Raw genomic sequence first — 16,877 nt, forward strand, 5'->3', positions numbered from 1 at the left:
ACTTGGCCCACATCATTCCCAAGTCAGGTCTAGAAGTGCCTCCTTTCTCGTTGGCCACGCAACATACTGTTTTAGTAATATTTCCTGAACACACTCTAGGAACTCTTGCCCGCGCTGCCCTTTACGTTACTATTATCCCAGTTTATGATGGGATAATAAAAGTCCCCATGATAACTACCTTGCAAATTTGTTCCACTTCTTCCTTCTGAATAGCTGTTAGCCTATAGACAAAAACTGAACAATGGAAACGCAACTTTTCATTCCTTAGCTCCAGTCTAATTGATTCTGTCCTCGACCCCTCTTGGCATCCTGCTTCTACAGCACTGCAATGCTCTCCTTAATCTATACTGCCACCCCTCACCCATTTTTCCCTTTCCGATCTTTCCTGAACACCTTGTATCCAGGAAAATTTATCATCCAACCCTGCCCTTTTTTTGAGCCAGGTCTCTGTTATAGCCACAACGTCATATTTTCACATGGAGATCTGCGTCTGTACCTCACCTGTCTTAGTAAACACACTCCGTGCATTTGGATACATCCACATTAACCATGATTGGCATCAATTACTTTCTCCCTTAATCTGACCACACCGAATATTCCCAACTGTTGTGCTGTCTTTCTCCCCCAGTATTCAGTGCACCTTGGTATTCCTCTCTAATACTTGTCCGTGGTACCCACACCGCAGAAGTGCTGGCAGTTTTGCTTTCTTCCAATCTGAGCTCCCTCTCGTGTCCTCATCCATCTGACAATTTAGTTTAAACCCTCCCCAACAGCACTAGCAAACTCCCTGTGAGTACATTCGTCGCAGTCCTGCTAAGATGCATACTCTTCAGCTTGTACAGGTCTCACTTGCCTCAGATCCGGTCTCAATACCTCAGAAATCTGTTGCCCTCCCTCCTACAACAGTTCTTTAGCCACGTGTTCATGCGCTCAGCTCTCCTATTCTTCTGCTCACTTGCACTTGGGACTTGGACTAATTTTGATAATACTGCATTTGCGGTCAAGATGTTTAATCTCCTTTCTAGCTCCCTAAAATATGCTTTCAGGACCTCCTTCCCTTTCGTACCTGTGTCACTGGTACCAATATGGAACACGACCTCTGGTTGTCCACCCTCCCCCGCAAGAATGTCCTGCAGCCGCTCCATGACATCCTTGACCATGGCACCATGGAAGAAGCACACCATCCTGCAGTCTTGTTTACTGCTACAGAAACGCCTGTCTGTTCCTTAACTGACGAATCACTACTGCTGATCCACTCTTCCTCCCCTACTTGGCAGCTGAGCCACCGGTGGTGCCACAAACTTCGCTGTGACTCCTCTGAGGAAGCATTAACATCACCAGTATCCAAAATGGAAAACCGATAAGCGAGTGCAAACCTCCCTCGGGAATTCCTGCACTACTGCCGGATTCTCATAGACTGCCTGACGGTCACTCATTCCCTATTTGCCTTCATACTTCTAACCTGCAGTGAGACCACCTCGCTAAAACTGCTATCCAAGTAGATGTTCACTTCGAGGATGCACAACAGTGACTCCAGCCTCCTTCGAGTTCCAAAACCCAGAGCTCAAGATTCTGCAACTGGTGATGCTTTCTGCTGATGTGTTCTTCTAAGACCTGCGATGCGCCCACGACCTCCCACATACCGAAGGATATACATTCCGCTGCCCTGCCGTAACTTAACTTTACAGACTTATTTATCATGAGTCAAATAGCATGCCTGGTATTCATCAAATAACTCATTCCACTGCACTAAAGCAAGAAACAAATACTGGATTATCTTCACTACCACTGAAAAAATGCAAACTGATTGAAATTTGTTCGGATTGTTCAATCTTCTGATTGAAATATAAGACTCACGTTAGCTGCCCAGAAGTTCTCTAGCTCTATTCCCTATTCTGATTATTACTAATGAACATATAATTGTGACTCTGCTAATTCTTCCCGAACGTTGTTAATGTGCGTGCTTGTAATCCATCCAAACCACAGAGTTTATCCTCTATTTGATTACTTTAGCACATATGATCCCATCTTTTTTCTTCAATAACCTGAAGTTTTACAATGAAATTATTCACTATTATTTGACACTTCAGCTCTTCCCTTGAGAGACCTTTTTCCAGTCTTCAAGCTCTGGATAGTCATCCACTTCTGAACCAACCATCCCGCTACACACCAGAGTTACTTCCTGCTGAGCTCATAGCTGCTCTGCAGAGGACCATTTACATTTATGACAATGTCACACTATCTCTCTCTGGTTCATATCCAGTAATCCTGAGCTGTCCTTAAACTCACAATGGAAGGGACATTTCCTGAAAGACACAATAAGGTCGTTGCCCACCCAGTTTTCTCCAGCATCTCCTGCTGGCACATTCTGAGGACTCCATTTGGAACGGATTAGTTTTGTTTCAATTTCTCATCATTCTCGCACGATCTCTTCACTTCATCACTGGTTCTAGTCTGGGAATGGAAACCACAAAGGATGCTGATCCTGACCCCGGTATAGGGACCATGTTGTAAAGTGGAGATGTCTGGATCTCGAGTGTGAGCCTTTTCAAATTCCACCACCAAATGGTGTCACTATGGGAGCTGTTCTGGTCCTAGATGTGCTGCTTTTGTGGAGGATACGTGGACCCTTCTTTGTTACAATCCTCCTCCAGTCCTCTCCTTCTCCCATATTATTTGACAGTTTATCACTGCGCTGGTGTTATTTCTTTCTTTTTACTTGAACTTGATCATTTCATCAACTCTGCTTCTAATTTCCGCTCGTCCCTCGACTTCAAACTTTCCATCTCTGACATTGCCCTTCCTTCCCTCGCCTACACGACCTCCATTTCTGGGGATTGGGTGCCCAACAATATGGACTATAATCGCACCGTCATCCACCGCTACCTTGATGAAAAATCCCCCAACTCTGCTTGCAGAAAGGACTCTGTTCCATTCTCTCAGTTTCTCCATTTCTGCTCCATCTCCTCCGATGATGCTAACTTTCACACCAGTGCTTCTATTTTTCGTCAGTCGAGGATGCCACTCTACTGTGATTAACCGGGCAGTGGACCATGTCCATCAAATTTCCCATGTTGCTGCCTTCACTCTATCCCATCTGTTCCAGAACCAAGTTAAGGTTCTCCTTGTCTTCAACTTCCAACACATCAGCCACCACATTAAACGCCTCATCTTCCAACATTTTTCCATCCGACTCCCGTTCTGAACTTGCAATCCTCGACCTCGTAATATGGTCCACTGAATCACACTGAAGAACTGCCCAGATTTTCTGTGAAGGAATTTTATTGGCTGTCAGACCCAAGGCTGAGATTAAATAGTTCCAGTTCGAACCATTGCTCAAACCTTCTCAGATCTATTGCACTGGTATGGAGATGGCTACCCCCGAATGACTGCAGGATGTGTGGGCCTGGTGCTTGGGATGGACATCCCCTTTTGTTATCAAACTTGTAATCTGATCCACACCACTGGGATCTATCCGCACCCACCGCCCTGCCCCCTCCAATTCCCTGTCACTTTTCCGGGGCAATTGGAGCCATTTTTTATATAGATTTATAATTCTTTTCTCTTGCTCTGTTATTCTGCTGTTGCAATTCACACCACATCTGGACCTATACTCTGTTTCTTTAATTGTTCCATTTGACTTGCACTTGCACTTTGTCAATGAATCACTCCTGTCCTCCAACCAATTACAGGCATTTCTCACTTCACTTTCTTTCTCCCATTCCACACTTTTAAATGGCGATATAATTACCTGAAAACAAACAATCTCCAGTGTTTCCCAGTTCGGAGCGAAACTGATCAGTTGAATGGGTAACGCTGCTTCTTTCCTGACAGCCACTGCCTGGCGTACTGAATGTTTTCAGTATTTTCCCACTGAATCATTTATACAGTTGCTTCAGTGTTTTATTTCCAAGACAATGGATAAGCCTGGTTATCAACAGGGGTGCGATATAGGTGGTAACACGAGTGTCAGATTTCTAACCCAACACACTGCCTCTTTCATGCTTGTGGGATTCCCAGCCGTGTGATCAGCCAATTGATGGGCTTGGCTTCCAGTTGGGCAGGGAAGAGTCTGGAGCAGACGTCAGGATCAGGGCTGTCCAATTCCTTAACAAAAACAAGAAATGCTGGATTCACTCAGCAGGTCTGGCAGCATCTGTGGAAAGAGAAGCAGAGTTAACGTTTCGGGTCAGTGACCCTTCTTCGGAACTCAATTCCTTACCCTCGGGTCGGGGGTTCATTGTGTGTTATTAGGGGATGTCCAAATACCAGCTCTGCAGGAGGTTAAATTTCTAATCGTGAAGCAGCCAATCCCCTAGCCCAGAGAGGAGTCGCCTATTTTAGTTTTAGTTTAGTTTAGAGATGCAGCACTGAAACAGGCCCTTCGGCCCACCGAGTATGTGCCGACCATCAACCACCCATTTATACTAATCCTACACTAATTCCATATTCCTAAAACATCCCCACCTCACCCGATAGTCCCCTGACACGTACCTATACTCGGGGCAATTTATAATGGCCAATTAACCTATCAACCAGCAAGTCTTTTGGCATGTGGGAGGAAACTGGAGCACCCGGAGGAAATCCACGCAGACACAGGGAGAACTTACAAACGCCACACAGCAAGTACCCAGAATTGAACCCGGGCCGCTGGAGCTGTGAGGCATGGTCCGTTTATGGGGAGGAACAGGGGAGTTGGAGTTTCTGATCCTCAACACTGGGGTGGTCGGGGGAGGGGGGTCTGCAACGCTGGAGAATGATCCAGATAGGGTGAGGGAAGTCTTTGATTCAAGACACAATGGAAGGTCCGGTCCCAGGTAGTGCGGTCTGATTTCATGCTGGGTTCCATTCCCGGGGATCGTTGAATCCTGCACTTGGGGGTTGTAGCCTGCACTTCAACTGATGCCATGCGTGATCCAATACAGAGCGACAAGCTTGATAACGGAGTTGCAGATGGTTCTGACTGTCAGTCTCGCGTGGTCTTTCTGTGTGGCCTGGATTATACATGGGGCAACCTGACGGCCAGACTTACATCTGTAAAACAGATTAAACCAGAGACTTGCAGGATCATGAAAATATTTACATTGCCAATCCTCCTCCTGGGAGCAGTTCTCTTACCGTCCCCTGTCCCGACTCCACTAAACCCGGAATTTGGTGGGTAAGAATTACATTGGTATCAGTGTTGAGATTTTTGTTATGGGAGGCACAGTGGCGCAGTGGGTAGCACCGCAGCCTCACAGCTCCAGCGACCTGGGTCCAATTCTGGATACTGCCTGTGTGGAGTTTGCAAGTTCTCCCTGTGTCTGCGTGGGTTTTCGCCGGGTACTCTGGTTTCCTCCCACCACCAAAAGACTTGCAGGTTGATAAGTAAATTGGCCATTATAAATTGCCCCTAGTATAGGTAGGTGGTAGGAGAATATAGGGACAGGTGGGGATGTGGTAGGAATATGGGATGAGAGTAGGATTAGTATAAATGGGTGGTTTATGGTCGGCACACACTCGGTGGGCCGAAGTGCCTGTTTCAGTGCTATATCTCTAAATAAATAAATAAATAACATTGAACTCGTTTCCATCCCACCTGTTTTTGGTGCTAATACCCTGTCCTTTCTCTTTATCTGATGTAGAGAATCATTGATCAGTAATTTCCTGTTTATTTTTCCTGCTCTCTCTTACTAGATATTGTGATCCTCTGCCAAAGAAATCGCGGCCTCTCAATCTGCAAAACACGATACCTGATGGACATGGCAATGACGGACCGATGGTTCATTATCACTGGGGTCATACTGTGGCAGGTCGCCTTTTACCATTTCCTAGTCATAACACCTGTATGTATTGTTATCACTGTCCTGCTTCGTGCAGCTACCGACGTTTCTGTCTGGTTCGCTGTTACTTTCACCTTTGAGCGATTTATGGCCATTTGTTGCCAGAAGCTGAAAACAAAACACTGCACTGAGAAAACTGCAGCCGTCATTCTAGCCGCAAGGGCCCTAGGTTGTGCTGAGCCAGTTTTCCAAGGACTACTTTCGCCTTGGTAGTTGAAACATGCCATTTGATGGGGTTTGTCACAAGTAACTTGTCAGTGACTTCCGGTATTTGCCATTCCTTCATCCAAAGGATATCCACTGGTAGATCTTGCTCAGGAATGTTGCTGCATATGAGGCGCCACGATGGATGGCGGTAGTCAGTGATTCAAAATGTCATTATGGAGTGGTAACTGAGTGAGGTGCAGCACCGATTATTTCAACCAGCTAGTGGCTTATCTTCAGTTAACAAAAGTGTGTGCAAATTATGATTGTGAGAACAGGAAGCCAAGGGAGGTGTATTGAGTGGATGGTTCCACTTATAATGCGCATTGCTGTATTCAAATTTAATGATCATTTGAATTTGTGTGTGGCGACCTAGGCCAGGCAGGTGCACAGTACTCTGCTGCTGAGTTGCGGAGTACTGAGGCAGCAGCGCAACACGTAAATCCACCAAGTCTGCTGAATAGTTCATTTCTTGCTTTGACCATTACTGCTTTTTTTTCCTGATGCTCGCAGAAGAACAAATTGCAATGCAGAGTTACTTAGAAGTATACTGGTTTGGGATCATGCTTTAGTCTCTGACCATCCATGTATATACACAATTCTTTTACTGTACTGGCTTTGTGAAGGTGGCATGCACTGAATATGGTGTTAGGGGGATTCACTGTGACACGCCATGTGTTGCAGCAGTCCATCAACTTTGTGATGTCGTCGTTAAGGATCTGAGCCAGGGTGCAGAAGGATTTATCTTGGGTGACACAACAGGTGTCATCAGCATAGATGAACTTGCGAGACGTGGTTGCTGGCAGGTCATTTTTAGATATGATGAATAACGCTGGGGATCGTACTGAGTCTTGTCGCAGTCCGATTTCCAGTCTTCCCCATTCACCTCTCCCTTGTCCAACGCAGAATCTAAATCGTCTGTCAGGAAGGAATATTTCATCTGTTCTCCCGACCCAGGTTGGAAGACTATGGAGAGATTTAGGAGTAGGCCAGTGTGCCACAGTGTATTACAGGCAGCTGTGAAGTCCTGTCTTGTTATCGGGCAGGTTCTTTTGGAAGCCATTGGTGATGTAGTTGGTGAGTGCTAGAACTTGATCCCATATGCTGCGTCCCTTATGGAAACCAGCTTGGTTGACATTAAGGATGGTCTCTACTTCTAGAGATATGTGTTTCAGGATACTACGCTCAAAAATGTTAAAGCACACAGAAAGTCGTGAAGTTGGTCGATAGCTGGAAGACAGTATGTGATGCCTTCTGTATTTTGGAATGGAAATTACTTTTGGAATACGCCACACCATCAGGAGCTATTTGGAGCTGATGATTCGTGTATAGAACTACTTCAGCTGGACACGAGCACATGGGTAAGTCGTTTCAAGAATACTGGTGCAATGTTGCCATATTTCGCCGCTTTGCGACATTTCAGTCCCTTTAATGTCTTCTCCAGTTCTTTATTCTTGAGGACTGCATATTCTGCATGTTTTTGGTGTTGCTTTTTCTCAGCTCATTATAGCTGCTGTGTTTTGTTTTCATTACCAATATTGACATCGCTACATGGAAAAGATGACGAGCAAGATGGTTCGGGGTGACTAATACAGGTCATTTTAGGGCTACTCCAAGGCTAAGAATCAGGCTCCAGCACCGCAAGGAGTGAAAATGTAGATGGATAGGTAGTTATGAGGCCTGGCTGTGCAAGCAGCTTTGAGAATAGCAACACTGAAGTGTGTATATAATTCTTCCATAGGTATATTATTGATAGCTATATCTACAATGATGCCGTCCAAGGACTTGCTGCATTTTGCCAATCTGCTTTATGGAATCTCCATTACATCTTCCTTGAACTGTTGCTGACTGGAGTGCAAAGGTCAATGTAAAGGAACGAGGACGTGTGTTGATTATGTGGGATGTCCTCCAGGAGTAGGCACTGCGATGGTTGAGGGTGATCATGAGGGAAACTGACACAGCCCAGCTCAACTGAATATTTCCAACTCCATCTGGTTGAATGATAATGATCCCATCGATTGGGTTGTGTCTTAGGTGAGGTAGATGCCTGCTACTCAACCCGAACCCGCGGGATCCGGAGGCATATGTTGGGTTCAGGGCAGGTTTTGTGGCTCAGGTCGGGCCGAGTCCAGGTCATGTCGAGTCCGGCCTGGCACACAGGGCTGGAATTTAAAATAAAAACATGCCTGAGCTGGGAGTCCGGGATGAAGCTGAGTCTGCGGAGAGCTACTGGCGCCACTATGACGTCGTCGCACATGCGCTGCAGCTTCTGGCAAGTTCGGTGTCAGGGTGGGAAGTAAACGGATGGTCTGGTCGCGCTCGGGTCGAGTAGTAGCGGGATCGGGTCGTGCTCTGGATAAAATCGGACATACTCGGGCCGGGTTGGGCTCGACTCCACTGTAATTCGGTCGGGTTCTGGTCGCCTTCATTTTCCATACCGAAAGCAGGCCTCCAGCTGGAGCCGTAATTTCCTTGGGAGAAGATCACAATCGCCAGTAATTTAAATGTAAGAGAGAGCAGGGAAAAGAGACTGGAAATTACTGATCAAATATTCTCTGCATCTGACAAAGACAGTAATTCCAGTATACTAGCAAAAAAAACAGGTCGGATGGAAGCGAGTCTGATGTTTTTTTTAAAAATCTCAACACTGATCCCAATGTACTTATGACCCGCTAACTTCCGGGTTTAGTGGAGTCGGGGCAGGGGACGGGAAGAGAACTGCTCCCAGGAGGTGGATTGGCAATGTAAATATTTTCATTATCCTGAAAGTTTCTGATTTAATCTGTTTTACAGATATATGTCTGGACGCCAGATTTCCCCGTTTATAACCCAAGCTACACAGAAACACACCCGGGATTGGTAATCAGAACTATCCGCCATTCTGCTATGAAGCTGGTCCCTCTGTATTGGATCACGCACAGCATCGATTGACGTGCAGGAGAGACCCCCCCCCACTCCCCCTCCCCCAACGGCAGGACTGAATGCTGCACGGGAAAGGAGCTCAGCATGTAATCAGATCCCACGACTTGGGACCAGACCTTGCATCGTGTCTTGTATCAAACACTTCCTTCAAGCTATTTGGGACCATTCTCCAGCACTGCAGTCTCCTGTCCAATGTTGAGGATCACAAACTCCAACATAGACATCCCACAATTTAACACAATGAACCCCCGACCCGGGGGTAAGGATTTGGCAGCCCTGGTTTAGTTTAGTTTAGAGATACAGCACTGAAACAGGCCCTTCGGCCCACCAAGTCTGTGCCGACCATCAACTTATACTAATCCTGCACTAATCCCATATTCCTACCACATCCCCACCTGTCCCTATATTTTCCCTACCACCTACCTATACTAGGGACAATTTCTAATGGCCAATTTACCTATCAACCTGCAAGTCTTTGGCATGTGGGAGGAAACCGGAGCACCCGGAGGAAACCCACGCAGAGACAGGGAGAACATGCAAACTCCATGCAGGCAGTACCCGGAATTGAACCGGGTCGCCGGAGCTGTGAGGCTGCGGTGCTAACCACTGTGCCACTGTGCCGCCCTGAGGTCTGCCCCAGACTCTTCCCTGGCCAACTGGAAGCCAAGCGCATCAATCGGCTGATTTCACGGCGGGGAACCCCACAAGCAAGAAAGCCGCGGTCTGTGCAGTTAGAAATCTGAAACTCCAGTTACCATCGATATCACACCCCTATTGATATCCCGGCTTAACCGTTGCCATGGAAACAAAACACTGAAACAACTGTAAAACTGATTAAATAGGAAAATGCAGAAAACATTCAGCACGCCAGGCAGTGTCAGTGGCGAAAGGAACAGAGTTACCCATTCAACTGATCTGTTTTCCTCAGAACCGGAAGACACTGGAAATGATCTGTTTTCAACTAATTATACAGCCATTTAAAAGTGTGGTCGGGGAAAATAAAGAGAGGTGGGAAATGCTTGTAATTTGGTGGAGCACAGGAGTGATTAATTGACAAAGGGATGATAGTGCAAGGCAAATGGAACAATTAAAGAAACAAAGAATGGGTGCAGATGCGGTGTAATTGTAGCAACAGAATAACAGAGCAAGAGGGGAGAAATAAGAATCTATTAAAAAAATGACTTCAATTGCCCCTGAAAAGTGACACGGAATTGGAATGGGCGGGGCGGTCGGTACGGATTTATACAATGGTGTCGATCAGTATGCCAGTTTGGTAACTAAAGGGGATGTCCTCCGAATGCATCAGCCCCACACACCCTGCAATGCCAGTTACTCGGGTGTAGCCATCCTCTGCACTAGCACAACCCATCTGAGTAGGTTTGAGCAACGGTCATATCTGGAAGTATTTAATCTTAGGGTTGGCTCTGACAGGCAATAAAATACCTTCACACAAAATCTGGTGTTGTTCCTCGGTGAGATTCTGTGTACTATTGTTGGAGGTTGACGCTGGCAAGTTCAGAACGGGAGTGGGATGGAAAAAGTAACGTGACAAGCGCCCAGAAGCTCAGGGTCATGATTGTGGACTGAACAGCAATCAATATGCATTTGCTTATTTTCCAATGTACAGAGGAGTCCTTTGTAAGCCATTCAAATCATAACAAATAAGTCTGTAAAGTTAAGGTTTGGCAGGGCAGCTATTCTGAGTGGAATGTGCATTCTGCGGTACGTGGATGGTCTTGGACACACCGCGTGTCTTAGAGAAACACATCAGCAGGAAGCATCGCCAGCTGCAGAAGCTTGAGCTCCGGGTTTCGGAAGTCGAAGGGGGCTGGATTCACTGTTGTGCATCCGCGAGGCGAACAATTACTTGCATAACATGTTTAGGGAGGTGGTCTCACCACAGGTTCGAAGTATGTAGGCAAATAGGGAATGAGTGACCGCCAGGCAGTGTAAGAGAACCAGGCAGGTAGTGCAGGAATTCCCCAGGGAGGTTTTCAATCGTTTATCGGTTTTCCATTTTGGATACTCGTGATGGTGATGGTTCCCCAGAGGAGTGCAGTGAAAGCCATGTTTCCGGCCCCACAGGTGGTTCAGCTGCACAGGAAGGGAGGAAGAAGGGTGGAAAAGCAATAGTGATTCGTTAGTTACGGGAACAGACCGGCGTTTCTGCGACAGTAAACACGATTCCAGGATGTTGTGTTTCTTCCCTGGTGTCAGGGTGAAGGATGTCATGGAGCGGTTGCAGGACATTCTTCTGGGGGAGGGTAAACAGCCAGAGCCCGTGTTTCACATCGGTACCAGTGAAATAGATAAGAAGGTGGATGAGAACCTGCAAGGATATATTAATGTGCTGGAGAGGAGATTACAAATCAGGACCACAAATGCAGTAATATCATAATTACTCTGAGTCTCACGTGCAAGTGAGCATAAGAATAGGAGAACTGAGCGTTTGAACACGTGGCTGAAGAACTGGTATAGGAGAGAGGACAACAGATTTCTGAGACACTGAGACCGGATCTGGGGCAAATGAGACCTGCACAGATTGGAAGGTTTACACCTCAGCATGACTGGGACGAATATCCTCACAGAGAGATTTGCTAGTGCTGTTGGGGAGGGTTTAAACTAAATAGTCAGAGGGATGGGAACCTGAGAGGGAGCTCAGATTGGATGAAAGCAAAACTGACAAAACCTCTGCGGTGTGACAACCAGAAACAAGTATTAGAGAGGAATACAAATGCGCACAGAACACCGGAGGAGAAAAATAGCACAACAATAGGGAATATTCGATGTGGTCAGCGTAAGGGATAAACTAATAAATGCGAATCATGGTTAATGTGTATGCATGTGAATGCACGGAGTGTAGTTAATAAGACTGGTGAGGTACGGGTGCCGATCTCCATGTGGAAATATGACATTGCAGCTATAACAGAGACCTGGCTCAAAGAGGGCAGGATTGGATGTTAAATGTTCCTGGAACAAGGTATTCAGGAAAGATAGGAAAGGGAAATAAAGTGGGAAGGGTGGCAGTATAGATTAAGGAGAGCATTGCAGTGCTGCAAAAACAGGATGCCAAGAGGGGTCGAGGACAGAATCAGTGATACTAGAGCTAAGGAATGAAAAAATGCAGTTCCATTGCTCGTATTTCTTCCATTGGCTACCAGCTATTTAGAAGGATGAAGAGGAACAAATTTGCAAGGAAAATACAGAAAGGTGCAAAAGATATAGGGTAGTTATAATGGGGGAATTTTATTATCCAACCATAGACTGGGATAATAGTAGTGTGCAGAGCAATGATGGGCAACACTTCGCAGAGAGTGTTGAGTAAATATTTCTACAACAGTACATTGTGAGTCCTACGGGAAATGAGGCACTGCTGGAGCTGGTACTTGGGAATGAAATGGGCTAAGTGGATCAAGTAGCAGCAGGAGGGTACTTAGGGGAGAGTGATCATTTATCATAAGATTTAGGCTGACTATGGAAAAGGACAAAGAGCAAACCAGGATAATAATAATTAACTGGGAGTAGGCTAACTTCAATGTGGTAAGAATGGAGCTGTGACGAATAAATTGGAGTCAAAAGCTGGCAGGAAAACCGGTAGATGAAGACCTTCAAAGAAGAGATAGTCTGGGCACAGTCAAGGTTTGTTCCCTCGAAACGGAAACGTAAAGTAAACAAATTCAGATCTCCCTGGATCACAAAAGAGGAAGATATTAAAATGAATAACAACACGTGCTTATGACACATGCCAGGTAGAAAACACTATTGAGAGCCAGGCTGCAGATAGAAGGTCCAGAGAGGACGTGAAAAAGCAAATAAGGGAAGCAAAGAGGAGGCATGAAAAGAGACTGGAAGTTAGCATTAAATGAAATCCCAAAGTTTTCTTTAGGCATATAAATAGTAAAAGGTTGATAAAAAGGAAGAGTGGGGCCGATTAGGGAACAGAAAGTGAATTTAGACATGGAGTCAGAGGGCACAGTTAGAGGTATGAAATGAATACTTTGAATCTGTCTTTACCAAGGAAGCAGATGCAACGCAGAAAATGTTGGAAGAGGAGGGAAGTCAGACAGTAGAAAGGTTTAAAATTGATAAAGGAGAAGTATTAGATAGGCTTTCTGTACCCAAAGTGGACAAAGCATCAGAGGGGGGTGAGATTCATCCAATGATACTGAGGGAGGTGATGGTGGGAACGCTAGAGCCACTGGCCATAATTATTCAGTCTTCGACTCAGTTGTGGTTCCCGACTACTGGAGAATTCAAACTTTACACCAGTGTTCAAAAAGGGGTGTAAAGATAAGCCCAGCAACTGCAGGCCAGTCAGTTTAACTACGGTCGTGGGAAAACCTCCAGAAAAATAATAATTAGGGATAACATTGATAGCCGCATGGGCAATTTGAGTTAATTAAGGAAAGCCTGCATGCAGTTCTTTAGGGAAAATCCTGTGTAGCTAACTTTCTGGAATTTTCCTGAGGAAATAACATTGACGGTTGATGAAGGCAATGCTGTTGATGTGGTGTCCATGAGTATTCAAAAGGCGTTTGTTGCAGTGCCAAAGAACATACATGTGAGTAAACATGTAGCTTTTGGAATAAAAGGGACGGTAGCAACTCGGATACAAAAATGGCTGAGTGACAGGTAACAAAGAGTAAAGGTGAATTGATTTTTTTTTGCGGGCTGGTGGAGGGTGTGTAGTTGAGTTTCTCAGGGATCAGTAATGGGACCTTTGCTTTTCATGACAGATATTAGTGACCTAGACCTTGGTGTATAGGACATAATTTCAAAGTTGGCAGATCACACGAAACTTGGAAGTTTTCTGACCTGTGAGGAGGATAGTGTAGAAATACGAAAGGACATTGATAAGTTGGTGGAATGTGCAAACACGTGGCAGATGAAGTTCAATGCAGATAAATATGAAGCGATTCATTTTGATAGGAAGAATATGCAGAGATAATATGTATCAAGGGTATAATTATAAAGGGGGAGCAGGAACAGAGGGGCCTAGGTGTATATGTGCATCAGGCAATGAAGGTGGCAGGACAGGTTGAGAGAATGGATCATAAAGCATACAGTATCCTGGGCTTTATTAATCGGAGTATAGAGAACAGAAGCAAGGAACTAGTGTCGACCTTGTATAAGACAGTAACTCGGCCTCAGCTGGAGTATTGCCTCCAGTTCTGGGCGCCACACTTGAAGAAAGAAGTGAGGGCATTGAAGAGATTACAGGAAAGATTCACGAAAGTGGTTCCAGGGATGAGGAATTTCACTTATAACGATAGATTGGAGAAGTTAGGACTGTATTCCTTTGAGAAGACAGGGATGAAAGGTAATTTGACAAAGGCTTTCAAATCATGAAGGGTCTGGACAGAGTAAATAGAGAAAAACTGTTCCCACTCGTAAAAGGATCGATAACGGGAGGGCACGGATTTGAAGTATTTGGTAGGAGAAGCAAATTAACATGAGGAAAAACATTTCTTCATGCAGTCAGTGGTTGAGGTCTGGAATGCACTGATGAGAGTGTGGTGGAGGCAGGTTCAATTGAATCACTCAAAAGGGAATTAGACAGTTGTCTTAAAGGTAAGAATGTGCAGGGTTATGTGTAGAAGGCAGAGAAATGGAACTGAGGGAGTTGCTCTTTCAGAGAGCTGGTACAGGCGCGATGGGCCGAATAGCCTCCTAATGTACTGTAATAATTCTGTCATTCTATGATTCTGTGATAATGGAATCCGTATTGATAGATGTAACAGAATAAAAAACACATCGAGACAAACATAATATAATCAAACGCAGTCATCAATTATTCCAAAACTAAAAGCCATATTAAATTATTTGAATAATATGAGAAATCGTAGTGACGATTAATGAAGCAGAAGGAACATATTGGATTATCGAAACGTCTTCAATAGCATACCATAAGCATACTCATGAATAATCACAGTGCAAATGGAATTAGGGGACAAGCAGCAGAATGGACAGCAGGTTGACTGCAGAAACAGGAAACAGTGAAAAGCTTCCTTACTCTGATTAACAGGGGAGCAGTGATATTTCCCAATAATTGGCGTTGCGAACGCTGTTAATTGGCAATTACATAATCGACAGGGACTTTCGAAACTGAAGCACAAATTCAAAATGTGCGAACACATCCACATTGAGAGTACAGTTAATACAGAGGAAAATGCAACAAATACCTGAACGCATTAATGACCTTGCAAAATGGACATTTAAAAGCTGCAATCATACATGGTTTTGATTAAACTAAACTAGGAGTATCCACGTATTGTCTGTCGTTTAAAAGAATGAGTGGTAATCTCAATGAAATGTACAGCATTCTCAGATTGCTTGACAGGGTAGATGAGGGGCTGTTTCTCCCAGGCCGGGGCACAGTCTCAGGATAAGGAGTCGCCCGTTTCATAGTGAAATAAGGAGGCACATCATCACTCAGAGGGTTGTGAATCATTTATTTTAAATATTTTTTTTACCCAGGGAGCTGTGGGTTCTCAGTTGTTGTGTACATTCAAGACTGAGATCAAGAGATACTCCACTCGGGAAAACAGCAAAAATTTTGTTGAATGCTGGAGTCGGTTGGAGGTACTGTATGGACTGCTCCAGCTTTTATTCCTTATGCTTCATACGTATGTAATTCATTTTGAATAAATAAATATCGCATTCTAACCTATATGCACATTTATTCAGGTATAAGTTCCAAAAAGTAATTTTCAGCTGAACAGCACGAGGTCCAGGAAATGTTACATGCACTCGACCTATACAAGTAAACTCACACAATCTGGCAATATCCTAAGAACACAATCAACTCATGTTTCCTCATCCCAATTGTATGGAAGTTTTATCAGCTCATTCTGAGGAATTAGATACATCCTACCACTCTCTGTCTTTTTATTTCCTCGTCCACCCCCTCTAGTTTTCCTCAAAGAACCGTACAGCACAGGAACAGGCCATTCGGCTCTCCAAGCCTGCGCCGATCTTGATGCCTGCCTAAACTAAAACCTTCTGCACTTCCGGGTTCCGTATCCATTCATTCCCATCCTCCTCTGTCTGTTCAATGCTTTTTCCCCTATCTCTCCGCACTTTCTCACCTTCTCACTTATCCTTTCCCGTTCACTTCAATCCTAATATACTGTGCCTGCATTCTGTTCACCAGCCGCGAGTTTAATCATCCTACTTCCAGAATCAGTTTGTTCAAGGATGGATGCTGTGTGAATAGCTTCATATTTATTCAGATCACACAAATCTCCACCTGTTCACCTACTCTGTTCACCTCATCTACAATTCATGGAATAAACATAATAGAAAGCATTTTCCAGACATCCCCTAATATCATTGAAACTCCTGTCGCCAGCCCTTCAGCTAGAATTTATTCAACTGAAAGGGAGCCAACATTTTAAGATCAAGCGACTGTGCAGTGAAGTACGGTGCTGTGAATTGCCAGAAATGGAGAAAGTTCCACATCCAATCAACTGAACTCTTCAAATAAACTGGGAGATGAAATGAAGTTGTTCATGCATATACACAGACACAATCGAGCGATTTCATACCAGTTAAAAGAAAGCAGTGGTGCAGTGGTTAGCACCGCAGCCTCACAGCTGCAGGGACCCGTGTTCAATTCTGAGTACTGCCTGTGTGGAGTTTGCATGTTTTCCCCGTGACCGCGTGGGTTTTCGCCAGGTTCTCTGGTTTCCTCCCACAGCCAAAGACTTGCGGGTTGATAGGTAAATTGGCCATTGTAAATTGCCCCTAGTGTAGGTAAGTGGTAGGGAATGTGGGATTACTGCCGGGTTAGCATAAATGGGCGGTTCTTTCTTCAGCACCGACTCAGTGGGCCGAAGGACCTGTTTCAGTAATTTATTTCAAAATAAAATAGCTAATGCAACAGATAGCACAATGCTATACATCTATCCAGATTTAAGAACCTTATCA

Source organism: Heterodontus francisci, unplaced genomic scaffold (genome assembly GCF_036365525.1).
Source record: "Heterodontus francisci isolate sHetFra1 unplaced genomic scaffold, sHetFra1.hap1 HAP1_SCAFFOLD_492, whole genome shotgun sequence".
In the NCBI taxonomy this organism is placed as follows: Eukaryota; Metazoa; Chordata; class Chondrichthyes; order Heterodontiformes; family Heterodontidae; genus Heterodontus; species Heterodontus francisci.